The 15,538-nt window shown below is 49.3% G+C and overlaps 1 protein-coding gene across 7 annotated transcripts in view; it reads left to right on the top strand.

The window, feature by feature from the left end:
* SLC4A11 (solute carrier family 4 member 11) overlaps positions 1–15,538 on the top strand; it is a 244,862-nt gene that overhangs the window by 95,559 nt on the left and 133,765 nt on the right. Inside the window, exon 1 of one of the 7 annotated variants that reach the window (XM_083398301.1) lies at positions 11,190–11,674. The exons of the other annotated variants lie outside the window; for them this stretch is intronic. The gene's annotated coding sequence lies outside the window, so the exon portion shown is untranslated. Of the gene's footprint in view, positions 1–11,189; positions 11,675–15,538 lie in introns of those variants that run through there. 7 annotated transcript variants of the gene reach the window in all.

Raw genomic sequence — 15,538 nt, forward strand, 5'->3', positions numbered from 1 at the left:
TGCAAGGAGCCTACAAAAGAGAGGTGTCATCATGTAAGTAGAAGCTCCAGAACGCGTAGGGCACAAGGCTTGTGCTTTGAGAAGCTGATGTGTCTATAAAGGGAGAGATTGAAATTTGAAGGTGGTTTCAGCCGAATGTCTTCTTTCTGAGCCTTTTCTTCTCCTGAAGACATCCTGCAAGGCTCACGTGTTACTCAAAGTTGGCCCATTGAAATTAATGCACCTAGCCTAATTATGGTCATTGAATATGGTCTACTCTGAGTAAAAGCTAGTTGACTACCACCCGTGGTTCTCAAGTACCGTGGTTGGTCCTGCAGAAATTGCAGCTCGCATACAGAAAGTGGGGAAGTTATCGAAAGACCTAAGAGAATAAGTTTTAAAGATTGAAATCGTATTTGCTTATTTCCTGTAATACAGAAATTTCATATTCCTGTAATATTTCAATATGAAACTTTGAAATCCTGCATCACAGTTTGCAGCAAACCATGGTTTCCTGTTGTGTCCAAACCCAGTCAACCAAAGCTTGCCTCCAAACTGTGGACAGCATCTAGCTAGACAGTTCTGCTAGTGTGAGGACTTAGAGCTGTGTGGAATTTCCCTATCCTATCCTCCGCCTTCATGTTCCCTAGATTTGTTTTGGGTTTCCCCCAAACCCTTTGGAGGGGATTTAGAGGAGGGAGACATAGGGAAAGGAGAGGCCAGAATGTTCCATTGCCTGGCTGGAAGTCCTTGCACTCAGTGGCGTAGCGTGGGTTGTCAGCACCCGGGGCAAGGCAACTAATTTGCGCCCCCTAACCCGGGGCAAGGCAAGTAATTTGCGCCCCCCCCCCCGCTGCACTGTCCCTCCCCCAGATAGTCCCTCTCTCTCTCTCCGCACCGCACGCCTGGCACCCTCCCCTCCACAGTGGGCGGCGACCCGGATCGGATTCGCACAGCCAGCACTGCAGTGAGAGAAAGTGAGTGAGCCAGGTAGGGGCAGAGAGCTGCGAGTGCGAGCCCCCCCCCCAGATGTTGCGCCCGGTGCGGCCGGCCCCCCCTGCACCCCCCACGCTATGCCACTGCTTGCACTCATGGAATCAGCTTTGTTTTTCAATCCCGGATTGCCAGATTCGGGATGGAATGGCAAACTGGTTTGTCACATACTGAGGTTATGCCAAATCCCTGTGTCTAATTGGAAGAAGGCATGCAGCTTGTGTCTGCTTGTTCTCCCCCAAGTTATGTCTTAACAGCCTTTTCGTGTGTTGAGATGACACGGCGTCATGATGTTCCTACGCAATCGGATTTCTTGTCTAAAGCACTCTGTCTGCGACAAAAATGTGTAGCTTTGGGGATTCTCTCACAAAACAATTTCTTCTTTTTCAAGTCCATGCCTTGGTGCATTTTCCCGTTGCGTCCCCAGTGTGATCTGCCCAAGCCAGTCCCTTCATACTTTCTGCAGAAGAATTTCCCAAATCACCATTAGGCTTAAGATCACCTAAACTAGGGATGAAGGGACACGGGTGGCGCTGTGGGTTAAACCACAGAGCCTAGGACTTGCCAATGAGAAGGTTGCCGGTTCAAATCCCCGCGACGGGGTGAGCTCCGTTGCTCGGTCCCTGCTCCTGCCCACCTAGCAGTTCGAAAGCACAAAAAGTGCAAGTAGATAAATAGGTACCGCTCCAGCGGGAAGGTAAACGGCGTTTCTGTGCACTGCTCTGGTTTGCCAGAAGCGGCTTAGTCCTGCTGGCCACATGACCCGGAAGCTGTACGCCGGCTCCCTCGGCCAGTGAAGCGAGATGAGCGCCGCAACCCCAGAGTCGGCCACAACTGGACCTAACGGTCAGGGGTCCCTTTACCTTTTAAGCTAGGGATGGGGACACCTCCTCTTCCCAGTCATTTCCTTTTGACCACTCCTCATCCCACCACCACCCTGGGTTTCCCAGGCTGGTTCCTCCCACCATTCCTCTGCATCCAACCAGTCCATGAAGTGCTGTGGTTGGGAGCTCTGACCATTGAAGGCTTTGAACAGCAGCTGAAGCCAGAACCTGTGCAAAGCAGCAGAGATTTTTAAGTTGTGTCACTGCTGTGCCACGCTGCTCTGGTGGAGAGCGTGGGTTGTGTGTGTGTGTAGAGTCTTTTGCATGCAGGAGCGTTTTAGCTCTTACATCCAGAATCCTTTCAAAACTAGGTGGAGGGAAGAAGGTGAAAGTAAGCAGCCCCCCCCCACCAGCACCCCAACATTTCAGAAGCCATTCTCTGGAAATGCCGGAGATCTTACTTGCATTGCACACAGCAATGTGAGCGCACTGTCAGCAAACACATGGTCCAAGTTGTTCCTGGAAGAGGCTGGAGTGCTGCTGCTGCTGCTGCTACTTGAATATTGAAACCTGCCTTATTGATTCCTGGCACGGGCAGATGGGGTTTGGCCTTTTCCTGCTCGGCTTTTGTCGTTTTGCATATTCTCCTCGCTTTCCAACATGGCTTAGAGAAGCTGCTGGTGGCGAAGCACAGAGGAGCATCATTCAGGGACACGGGTGGCGCTGTGGGTTAAACCTCAGCGCCTAGGGCTTGCCGATCGTATGGTCGGCGGTTCGAACCCCTAAGTGCAAGTAGATAAATAGGTACCGCTTTATAGCGGGAAGGTAAACGGCGTTTCCGTGTGCTGCGCTGGTGCTGGCTCGCCAGAGCAGTTTCGTCACGCTGGCCACGTGACCCGGAAGTGTCTCCGGACAGCGCTGGCCCCCGGCCTCTTAAGTGAGATGGGCGCACAACCCTAGAGTCGGACACGACTGGCCCGTACGGGCAGGGGTACCTTTACCTTTATATTCTCCTCGCTTTCCAACATGGCTTAGAGAAGCTGCTGGTGGCGAAGCACAGAGGAGCATCATTCAGGCTGGCCGCTTGTTCCCGTTGCAACTCAGCGTTGCCATGGGAGGAAAACAGGGCAGTGCATGTCTTTGTGGCCCCCAGCTGCTTTCTGCAGAACGCATTTATTCACTTGGACTTCTGTCCAGCCCTGGCATGTATGTTCTAGAAGGTGCTTGCCAGCTAGGCTAGTTATCCTCTTGGCTTTGATTGCACCATCAAGTTTTCAGATCCTGGGCATGGCTGGGAAAATCACAGCTGCCTGCTGCTTGGCCAGGAGCCCATTGGATCCATCCAGCATCCCTGGACTGTGAGATGATTAGGAGCACTTTCCAGCAGGGAGGGGCAACGTTGGGCTCCAGCTGCCATCAGCTGCAGCTCCTGTGGCTAATAATAATAATAATGATAATAATTTATTTATATCCCGCCTTTCCCAGTTCAAAAACTGGGCTCAGGGCGGCTAATAACAAATTTTAAACACTTAATTGTAAAAGCAGCATAAAATACAGGAGAAAAAACATGAATACAGTGGTACCTCTGGTTACATACGCTTCAGGTTACATTCGCTTCAGGTTACACACTCCACTAACCCAGAAATAGTGCTTCAGGTTAAGAACTTTGCTTCAGGTTGAGAACAGAAATTGTGCAGCAGTGGCGCGGCAGCAGCGGGGGGCCCCATTAGCTAAAGTGGTGCTTCAAGTTAAGAACAGTTTCAGGTTAAGTATGGACCTCCAGAACGAATTAAGCACTTAGCCCGAGGTACCACTGTAACAATAAAATTCAAAGTTCAGAAATCAATTTAGGGGAAATCAATCTAATAAGCATTAGATAACCACCAGGGCTAGCTAGCTGAATTAGTCCTACTTGGGCCAGCGAGGAGGCCAGGGGAGAATTAGCTGTGGGGTCTCAGAGCAGGTGATCTTCATAAAAGGGGAGGGGAAGGGAAGGGAAGGGAAGGGAAATAAAAGATTAGGCTGAATTCAAATTGAAAGCCAGGCGGAATAGCTCTGTCTTACAGGCCCGACAGAAGGGGGTTAAATCTTGCAGGGCCCTTGTCTCCTGGGACAGAGCATTCCACCAGGTCGGAGCCATCACTGAAAAGGCCCTGGCCCTGGTGGAGGATAGTCTGACTTCCTTAGGGTCCGGGACCTCTAAACTATGGCTGTTCATGGGCCTTAAGGTCCTCTGCAGGGCAGACCAGGAGAGGCGGTCCCGTAATACAAGAGGCAGGGGTGATGGCAGCTGGGAGTCTGGAGGGCCCTGGGTCTCCCTTCCATGCTTTTAAAGCTAATGACATGCTGGTTGGATGCAAAGGAATGGTGTGAGGAACCAGTTGGAGAAAACCCCCAAAGGGAGAAGGCTCAGAGCCCAGAGATTGGTGGTGGGGTGATGTTGGGGGTCAGAGGGAAAAAAACTGGGAAGAGGAGGTGTCGGAACATGAGGAGGGAACAGGGCTTGGTGAGCGAGAGGAGTTGGTGGCAGAGAGAATTACAGAATCAGAAGCAGGAGAGGAGGGAGACCAAGAGGCAGAGATGACACAGGGGTGCCTCCCCCTCTTGCTGTGACCAGCTCCTCTCTCCACTGGTCTCTGTGAACCAGGAGAGGCATGAACAGGGCAGAGGAGAGGTTGGTTTCGTGTAGACGTAGTCTCCGATTGCTTGGGAAAAGCCCTGGGGAAGAGGGGGACCTAGGCAGCTGTGAGGAGGAGGAGGAGGAGGAGGAGGAGGAGGGGACCTTCCATCTCAGCAACTGCTTCATGGGGGCAAGACCAGACGGAGATGAGTTGCTGTGCTCATTAGGCCTGACACTCATGTCTGATCCTGTTTTTGCTAATAAGGCATTTGCACAGTGTGATTTACTGCTGGCTTGTTCCTGCCAGCTTAGAAAGGACATCTTGACTCTGCCTTTGCCAACCTGGTATCCGCCAGATGTTGTGGAGCACAACTCCCATCAGCCCCTGACAGCACATGCTCAGGAGTTAGGTATTATGGGAACTGTAGTCCAAAGGAGGGTATCAGGGATGGTGAAGGCTGGCTAGTAACAGAAGGCGTTTACTCCTACAAACTCCTGCTGTCCAAAAGCCAGTTGAAACGTGACTTTGCCGTTTGGACTCTTGATGACAAGCATTCAGACCTTGCAGATAATAATAATAATAATAATAATAATAATAATAATAATAATAATAATTTTTTATACCTCGCCCATCTGGCTGGGTTTCCCCAGCCACTCTGGGCGGCTTCCAACTGAGTATTAAAAACAATACAGCATCAGGCATTAAAAACTTCCCTAAACAGGGCCGCCTTCAGTTATCTTTTAAAAGTAAAATAGTTGCTTATTGCTTTGATATCTGCTGAGAGGGCATTCCACAGGTGCCACTACCGAGAAGGCCCTCTGCCTGGTTCCCTGTAACCTCACTTCTCGCAGCGAGGGAACCGCCAGAAAGCCTTTGGAGCTGGACCTCAGTGTCCAGGCTGGACGATGGGGGTGGAGATGCTCCTTCAGGTATACTGGGCCTAGGCCGTTTTGGGCTTTCAAGGTCAGCACCAACACTTTGAATTGTGCTCGGAAACGTACTGGGAGCCAATGGAGGTCTTTCAGGACCGGTGTCATGTGGTCTCGGCGGTGGAGATGCATCTGAGTGTAATTGGAAAGAGACTTAGAGGATCGGTCAGGATGAAAGCAAAGAATCATAGAATCATAGAGACCACAAGGGCCATCGAGTCCAACCCCCTGCCAAGCAGGAACCACCATCAGAGCACTCCTGACATATGGTTGTCAAGCCTCTGCTTAAAGACCTCCAAAGAAGGAGACTCCACCACACTCCTTGGCAGCAAATTCCACTGTCGAACAGCTCTTACTGTCAGGAAGTTCTTCCTAATGTTTAGGTGGAATCTTCTTTCTTGAAGAGAAAGAGAAAGAGGAAGAGCAAAGATAGCTGTGTAGGGAGCTACTCCTCTGAGTTCTCCAGAACTCTTCCTCACCCTAAGCAAATAAGATGTCTTGGTATACATCTGTGTTGCTACCAGTCTGAAGATGGAGGGTGGGAGGGAAGACCCCTGAGGGTCATTCAGTCCAACCCCCTGCAATGCATTTCAGGGGGTAAGACTATATGTGCCTCGTAGGCCCTTCCAACTCTATAATTCTATGATTCTTTGATTCAAAGCAATTCCCATGTGGGCATCGACAGCAGGGAGAAATTAGGGAATCCTCTCCTTCCAGATGAACCATAACCCCCCCAAATTCCCAGTTTCCTTCCGTCCCATTTCCAGCAAATGTGCAGGCACCATTATTCTCTTTTGTTGTGTGTGTGTGAAATGAATCTGCTCCCCTCTTTACAGTGTTGCGTGTTGCTCCTGCCTCCGGAGAAGTTCCTCCCGTAGCTTCCTAATAAGCTCCACATTTGCTTGGCTTCGGAAATGCTTCCGTTTCCGGTGCCTCCATCTCTTGAACGTGAGAACTCTGCTGGATCTGGGCAAGGAAAGTCCATCAGGACGGACTCTCAGCTCACATCAGTCCCAGCCTGCATCTTCAATAGTTGCTTCCAAGGGACTACAGAAGCCCCCTCTCAGGTCTAGTCGAACACCCTGCCTCCCACAGCACCCACCCAAATGTTCCCAGGTGTTCCTTCAAGCAGGCCATGCAGACATCTGTCCTCCCCTGGTTCCCTATTCCCCAGCAAGTGACACCTACAGATACAATGCCATTGAATCTGGAGTCTCCGTTTAGCTATCCTCGTGGCTAATAATAGCTGCTGATAAAACTTCCTTGTCTAGTTCAACAGGGTCTGAAAGTGAAGGGTTGAGGACTAACGCTGTCAAATTTGGGCACCCCATACTCCCACGTTGAGGGACGCGGGTGGCGCTATGGGTAAAAGCCTCAGCGCCTAGGGCTTGCCGATCGAAAGGTCGGCGGTTCGAATCCCCGTGGCGGGGTGCGCTCCCGTTGCTCGGTCCCAGCGCCTGCCAACCTAGCAGTTCGAAAGCACCCTTGGGTGCAAGTAGATAAATAGGGACCGCTTACCAGCAGGAAGGTAAACGGCGTTCCGTGTGTGGCTCTGGCTCGCCAGAGCAGCGATGTCACGCTGGCCACGTGACCCGGAAGTGTCTTCGGACAGCGCTGGCCCCCGGCCTCTTGAGTGAGATGGGCGCACAACCCTAGAGTCTGTCAAGACTGGCCCGTATGGGCAGGGGTACCTTTACCTTTACTTTACTCCCACGTTGTAGAGAAGCGGTTCCCAAAATTGGCCGCTACTGCCCCCTGGGGGGGATTACTGGGGTGTGTGTGTGTGTGTGTGCTAAGAGGTGGCAGGGGGCCGCTGAAGTGTAAAGTGACTCTCAGACTTTGAAAAGCTGGTGTCCCTGGACCAATTTTGTTGAATTAATTAAACTGGCTTTAATTGGGTTTTGAACAAATGTGCAATTCATGTTTGGAATTTCATGGCGTTCTTACGGGGCACAGGGGATGGGCTTATCGGTGTCTCCACGGACGTTGATTTAAGCAGCGTTGCTTACCTTCTGCTTGTACCCAAAAGGATAAAAAGATCTGCCTCTCTCAACCCAGTTTGTCTACACATCCCTGTGCTGGGCTGAGTGATGGAGAGAGTCCGATGGTTTTTGCCTAAGGCCGGGGCATAATTAAGCTCCCGACTTCAGATTTCTTGTAAATTTCTTGCGGAAGGAGCGATGGAATGCGGCGGGTTACTTTTTCAACCTGAAGTTCCAGTTTCGGAAGTGTTTGCGCGGTTATGCGTCCAGTTTGGGAAAACAGAAAAACCCGTATATAAACCAATCAGGGTTAGAGATGACTTGTTAATCCTCCAGCGCCTTACAGCCAGCCTTGGGAAAAGTGCTCAGAACCGCCTAGTAATTATAGTGTTGCCTTTACACCCCCCCCCCCAAAGAAAACATTGAATAGCTCTCCATCTATATGGGAAAGGAGTATAGAGTTTAAGTAAACACAGAATCCTCTGGTAGTCTCGTAAGGAATGCTACGCCATGGGGAAGTAAGCTGAAATTCCTCTCTGGTTTATGCTTGTAATGCAGATATGTGAGATACTATTTAATCTGGTATTGGGGGTTTCATGTCTCCTCCACCCCCATTCTGCTCTGCTTTACTTTTTCTGGAATAACATTAAAGCAAACACTGACTCCTTCCGATCAGTGATTTTCTTTGGGGCTTAATGCCCTATTAAGTGATCCGGTCACCTCCAGGCTTGACTACTGTAATTCGTTCTATGTGGGGCTGCCCTTGAAGCTGACCCAGAAACTCCAGCGGGTGCAGAATGCCGCAGTCAGGCTCCTCACGGGGTCCCTGCCATGGGAGCATATTCACCCAGTGCTTTTCCAGCTGCACTGGCTTCTGGTGGAGTACAGGGTCAGATTTAAGGTGCTGCTTTTGACCTTTAAAGCCCTTCACGGCCTAGCACCCTCGTACCTACGGGACCGCCTCTCCCAGTATGCCCCACGGAGAGCCTCAAGGTCCATAAATAGCAACACCCTAGTGGTCCCGGGCCCTAAGAAAGTTAGATTGGCTTCAACCAGAGCCAGGGCCTTTTCAACACTGGCCCCGGCCTGGTGGAACGCTCTGCCTCATGAGACCAGGGCCCTGTGGGATCTGATTTCTTTCCACAGGGCCTGTAAGACAGAGTTGTTCCACCTGGCCTTTGGCTTGGAGCCAATTTGATTCCCTCCCTCTCTTTCTTTTTTCCTTTCCTTCTCCTCCTGCGATGAGGCTACTTTTTAATATTTTCATGTTTCAATATTTTAATGTTGTATTTTAATTTTGTTTTTAAGTTGTAATCATTCAACTTGTTTTTATTATTGCTTGTAAGCCGCTCTGAGCCCGGCCTTGGCTGGGGAGGGCGGGGTATAAATAAAAATTATTATTATTATTATTATTATTATTATTATTATTATTCAGCTTTTGGGTCCCAAGACTCCACACTCCAGTATAGAGTTCCTTGAGCATGTGCAGAGTGCCTTGCCACCTCTGTAAACTAGGCACAGTCATACCTTGGTTTTGGAACATCTTAGTTCCCGAATGTTTCGGCTCCCGAATGGAGCAAACCCGGAAGTGACTGTTCTGCTTTGCAAACTATTTTGGGAAGCCAAACGTCCGATGGGGCTTCCGCGGCTTCTGATTGGCTGCAGGATCTTTCTGCAGCCAATCAGAAGCCGCGCTTTGGTTTTTGAATGTTTTGGAAGTCAAATGGACTTTTGGAACGGATTCTGTTCGACTTCCAAGGTACGACTGTGCAGCCCTGCTGCGTAAATCGGCAATAAATGGGAAAGGGGTTGTTGGGCATAGGAACTAAAGGAGCTGCCTTTAACCAAGCCATAGAATTGTTGAGCTGGAAGGGACCCTGAGGATCATCTAGTCTAACCCCCTGCAATGCAGGAATATGCAGCTGTCCTATACGGGGATCGAACCTGCAACCTTGCCATTCTCAGCACCATGCTCTATCCTGAGCTATCCTGTGAGTCACACTCTTGGTTCAGTGAGCTCAGGATTATGAGCAACAGCTGGCAGCTGTTTGGGGTTTTAGACAGTAGCCTTTCGCAGTCCTGTCTGGAGATGCTGGGAGTTTTTAGTTTTATCTTTAATTAAATTTGTATACTGCCCTTCATCCGTAGATCTCAGGGCCTCTCACAACGTAAGTTTCCAGTTGAAGCTGGAATAGGCAAAGCAGATCCTCTGCTACCGAGACACATTATTATTATTAAATAAAACCGCAGAATTGTAGAGTTGAAATAGACCACAGGGGTCATCTAGTCCAACCCCCTGCCATGCAGGAATCTTTTGCCCAACGTGGGACTCAAACCCACAACCCTGAGATTAATAATCTAATGATTTACCGATTTATTACAATTGCTGTTATATTTGTGGCCTCTCCTTCCTTGGAGGTTTTTTAAGCAGAGGCTGGATGGCCATCTGTCATGGATGCTCTGGTTTAGGTTTCTGCATTGCAGGGGGTTGGACTAGATGACCTGGAGGGGTCCCTTCCAACTCTAACAATTCTACGACCCTATGATTCACTTATATTCTACAATCCCGCAGACCGGGAGTCCAAGCGCTTTACACAAATTAAAACAACGCGGGTAAAAGGCAGAAGGCTGAAAACGTATTTTAAATAGGACTTAAACTGTAAAAGGATTAAAGCAATAGAAAAACAGATCTATTAAAAGGCTGATAGGAAAAGCAGTGCAGCACTATTTAAAATCCTGTTCCTTAAAAAAAGGGGGGGGGGGGGCAGACCCCCAAATCTGGCTGGAATAAAACAGTCTCTACCTGCCAGCAAAAGGAGAGCAAGGATGGAGCCAATCTAGCTTCCCTAGGAAGGAAGTTCCAAAGTCTGGGAGCCACCACTGAGAAGGCCCTGTAAAAAAAATTGCTTTATACCAGGGCATCTCATTGTCCTGTCTAGCCCATTATTGACTGCAGAGACTGGCAGCCACAATCCTGGGTTCCAGGTACGGCCCATTCTCAGCCAGACCTGGAGAATCTGGTAGCAGGCCTGAACCTGTGACCTTTCCTACAAAAAACAGGTGCTGTCGCATCTGCACCAGACATTCAAAGCACTTTTATACCCCTTTAACAGTTGTGGGGGATTCTGGAGGCTGTAGTTTGTTCGGGATCCTGAGAACAGCATCTCTGTGAGAGGTCAGCACCCTAAGCAAACTACAGCTCCCAAGATCCTTTGCAAGGTGGGGAAAGAAAACCCGTGGCTGTTAAAGGGACGCAGGAGTGCTTTAAATGCACAGAGTGGGCGTGACCCGAGCTGTGTGGTTGTGTGAATCGAGCCCCAGCTCTTTGCCCCTCTGGTGCTGAGCCCCAGAGGCAGGCAGGCAGGGGCTGCCATTTTTTGCAACCTTCCCCTTTGCTTTACTGCCTCCCAGTGGCTCATAGCTTCCCCTCGGATCTGAGAGATGCTTCCAGGTGTGGAAGCATCGGCGGACCCTTACACAAGGAGGTTTCTCGCTGTCCTCTTCTGCGCCATCCCCTCTTGCCCAGATGGTGGGTTATAAATGTGGGCGAGCAGAACTGGCAGGGAGCTCCTTCTTTTTGCCCTTCAGCCTTGCCCACCCCTCCTCTCTTTACCCCCTTCCTCATGCTCCTGCCCTCCTCTGGGTACCATGCCTCTCTCAGCTCCAGCATTTTGCAAGGCATTTTAAAGGAGAAAACAGCCAGCTTTGCCAGGTATCCAACCTAAAAGCACCGGCTGAAATGTGCAGGGTCGCTTTAATTGTTCCATTCTCTACCCCCACCCCCTTTCTTCCTATAGACCAGCAGAGGCAGGGGAAAAAATGTTGAGATCCAGCAAAGTGCAGAGGCAGGCAGTGCCGTCTAGGGAAGGAGGGAGAGTCCAGGTTCCCGGACTAATCCGCTGTGCCGCGGAATGCAGATTTGCAAGGAATTAGCTTCGCGAACCCTCCTGGCACCTTTTGGCTTGGGAAGCCGTTTTCTAAAGACCTCTGTGGACGAGGCATCATCTCTCTGCCTCTCTCTAAACTGGATTTGAGGCTTGCCTTTCTGCAATCTGACGGGTCCGTTCTCTTTTTCCCACCCATCTGCTGCTCTCCAATTGGAATCGAGTTGGGTGGGGGGGGGGGAGGAGGAGAAGAGATGCCCGAGCTTGATTGATATTAATATTGAAGCCACGGCTGGGACCACGAGCTGCTCCCTTGCCTGGCCACCTGGGTGCAAACTGTCACCGGAGGAACAAGTGTTGCTGGCTTGGAGCCTTTAAGGGGAAGGAGATCTGCAAAAGGGGAGAGAGAGACCAGTCTTGCCTTTTGGCTCTACAGCATCTCCCTTTAAAGTTGCAGCCTAGGTAAGTTCTTTCTCTCTCTCTCTCTGAGAATAAACACACAATCTCCTTCCTTCGATTTGGGCGCTGCTGTTGCCGGGCGATGCGTCCCCTTCAACAGGTGATTCCGCGGACTCTTAATCCGCCAGCTTTTTAAATATTTAATTGCAGAGAGTAAGGCGATACTTTGTTGTTTTTCCTTACGAGCCCTTCTGCCTTAATAATGAAACATCTGGGTCGATTCCTATCCGGACGCTGAACGAAAAGGAAATGTATCGGGGTTATTAAAACAAGGTTGCTTGTGTTTGCTGCGTAGGGAAATAAACCAAGGTGTGTGTGTGTGTCTGTGTGTTCTCAACTAATACATCCTAACGGCACAGATTTTTGCACACTGTTGATCCTGCCCAGGGTGACGTGTAGAATAAAGGGGGGGGGGGACCCATCACCATCGATCATGGGATTAATTGATCGACCAACTGTACGTAAAGTGCCAGTCCAATGCTGAAATATCTGCTCCCGGTGGCTTTGCAGCTGTGCAGCTTGGCTAATTAATCTGCACAGGGTTATGTATGAGATGAATGAAAATTCAGAAGTGCCTAGCCGTTTGGTGTCCCCACCTCCCCAAAAAGGTACGACTTGTGTTTTGATGGGCAAGAATCTGAAGATTCTGCCTTACCTGGATTTCCAGCATAGAAATTCAGAGTTCTTTCTCGAGATCCGTGGTGTGGGAGTTTATCTGTTTGTTCATAGGTGTGTGTGTGTGCGTGTTCATGTTTATCTGCCCAGATGGATGGATTGATGGATAGATTTTGGGTTTCGCCCTGGCTGCCACTCCCCACTTCCCTGGTGGCGTTAAAGTTCCTGTAGTCCCGAAATCTTCCTCCTCACGCTTCTGTCTGTACACAGCTTGCCAATATTAGGACACAGCTTCTCTGGAAATAATGTCCACCCCCTCCCAGTTCTATGAAGTACAGTGGGAATACTCAGATTGTCTAGTCTCTGATGCTTTCTGCTTATTTAGCACTCCCACAGCATTGCGGCCAGATTGATTCTTTCCCAAATCCCTGCTAATACATCTTCGTTTTGTGGCTTAATAGTTTCCGCTGAGTTGAAATGGCCACAAGTTTGGATCAAGGTGTCTTCTTCTGGTCGTTGTTATTTATCTCCCTTTCTGTATTATTACTTTCTTCTGCCTCACACACATCTAGGGACATGAATTTCTTATCTCAAATGGTTTTGCAGCACCATCCTCTCTCTTTTTTTTGGTCCAAAATTCAGTATGTTTTGGATTTGTTGGTGTGCCTTTGGCTATTACAGATGAAGATCAACATCTGCCTTGAATTCTGCCGTTAATTTAGTTTTAAGTGGGGCTCTTCAGACAACCTGTTGCTGCAGGCACACCTGTGCCCTATCTTAGAATCAGTGTGAAGGTGGGTTTTTTTTTAATGTTGTGGCAGGTTCTTGTGCCTTTATTCATTTATTGGGGGGTGGGAATTATACGCATTTCTTCATCAGGGAAATGAAAAATGCTCGTTCAACAGGATGGCTTGTAGGACGGCTATACTGTGAATAATCTATATCATCTCGTTACCCCTATGTGATCCTGAGGGGTTTGGATAACTCCATTTCTGCTGTTGCTCACCGTTTAAATGTAGCGTGTTAAATTAGTTACCCCCCTTAGGACCTGAATGATCTCGTATCTTACTTTTCAGTAGCTTATGTTCAGATTGTGGCCCATGCAAAATTTACGTAGCAATTAAAAATCTGCAAGCTGCTGCATCCTCCTTATTTATTCCTAGTCGGCTCATGTTATTATACCCATTTCATGGACAGGATACTGTGAGGCTAAGACGACCCAACTGAGGAGCCTCTCCTACCCAGATCCTTCCTCCTGAGGATTTTATCCCCTGGGCTTCCACAGCCTAGCCTTTGAGGCAACAGAAGACATGGGATTAGCGCTCTGATTTTATGACGATTGCATAGGATGCTTGTCTAGGATCATAGTGTGAACGCCGCGGTGGGAAAAAGTGTTCAGAGGTTGTGTGGCACAGATGAGCACATTTCTTTTTTTTTAAAAAAAAACCCTGTTTGGAAGCATGAAGGCTTGAGCCTTTTTAAAAACAAAACAGCAGAACACACAAAGCTGAGATACCTAAGAATCTCAGGTGTTTCTCCAAGGTCAACGCAACTTGCCAGGTACTTTTCAAAGCGTGGCTTTTGAGTTTTATGTAGCAGAGCCTGTGGCTCTGGGGATGTCGCTGGACACTATTATTGAATAGGACTTTATTCGATATACGTCGTTCCATTTTAAAGTTTTTGTATTGGATCTGATTATTATAAGGCGTGGGTTCTTGTATATTTTGTAGCTGTACATCGCCTTGGGCATAGTAATCAAGGCGGTATACACATGAAAAGTGAAATGAAACGAACTCCACCTAGCCTAGTCCACTGGCCAGGGATGATGGCAGCTGCACATTCAGGGCGGCAGAGATAACCTTTCTGATAGGAATAATTATACTTCAGATCAGAATGCATTTCAGGGATTCATCCAGTCTTGCATTCTGTCCTCCACAAAGGCCAATCAGGTGGTTTGCTGCCTTGTTCCCCATCAGAAACCATGGACCTACTTTTCTGAATTTCAAATAGTAGACTTGACACCTGGTAAAATTCCCTTTAGTCTTGTCCCTGTCCCTTCCCGATCAAACTCGCAATTGTGAAAACTCACTATTGTTTGCTGCCAAAAAGAGGAGCGGTTGGCATGGTGGGTTTACTCTGTGTCCATGTAGTTCCTTCCTCCAGAGTTGTTGTTTTTGGGGGGCGGAAAACTAGCCGGCCTTTGCTTCTTGGTGACACCTGTAAGGGAATGCCAGCCAAGATAGGGAGGATGGGAGAGGAGAGAGCGAAATAAAAAATTTAAAAACAAGCGTAGCTGCTTCCTGGTTGCTTTTGACAGCTGCCCAGTCCGCTCGGTGGTGGGGAGACGTTTCCCCCCCTTTGGACTTTTCTCAGGGAGGCAGGCTTGCTCCGAAAAAGAGCCCTGGATCGCGGACACCTTTGCCTGGGCTCGCTTGGTTGTTATTGTTGTTGTTGTGGTGCTTGTCCCTAGCGTTGGCTGGAGCCCAGCAGCGACTCCTATGCAGCCGGTTTCAGCAGCAACCTGCTTCCACTCCAGACACACGGTGTGTGTGGGTGGATGTTTTTGCCTGCGAAGCGCTCAGCGGCTGGAGAATCCCCTCCCCATCTCTGCCGGTGGGGGATGAGATTAATTTTCCACTTTGCATCATTATACCCGTTTCTGCGCTCTCTGCCTTTAAAAATTCGTTCTGCAGGCGCTGTGTTCTGTGCACAGCCTCCCGGTGTATATATGTGTGTGTGTGCTTGTGTGTGTGTGAGAGAGATCCTTCCTAGGCTCCTGTTACAGAGGGGAAACTGAGGCTGAGATGGGGTGGCGGTTCATTGCTCTAGGTGTGTGCCAGGAAGACTTGAACTTGAGTCGAACTCTATAGGGAGCGGGTGAAGGCTGCCGTCCTAGGAACGCGAAATTGGCAGGTCAGGCCAATTGTGTGCCGTTTTTTTGAGCGGTTTGATAGTTTTGCAGCTTTGTGAGGAATATCTGTCATCCGGCTTAGTGCTGTCTGCACTGACTGACAGCTGCTCTTCAGAATTTCAAATGGGGGATTTCTCCCAGCCTTGCCTGGGGATCAAACCGGAGACCTTTTCTACCAGATGCTCTGCCCGTGAACTATGGCCTTCATTCAGAGCCAAATGCTCTCCTACCTAAACTGAGCCTAGAAGCGCTGGTTTCCTCTTCTTGGCTCACCCCTGGAAGTGTAACAAAACCGATTTTGCCTCACGTCATGTGCAGAGTGTTTTCCCGTCTTTACTGAA

Source organism: Podarcis tiliguerta, assembly GCF_965153285.1.
Source record: "Podarcis tiliguerta genome assembly, chromosome: 9".
Lineage (NCBI taxonomy): Eukaryota > Metazoa > Chordata > Lepidosauria > Squamata > Lacertidae > Podarcis > Podarcis tiliguerta.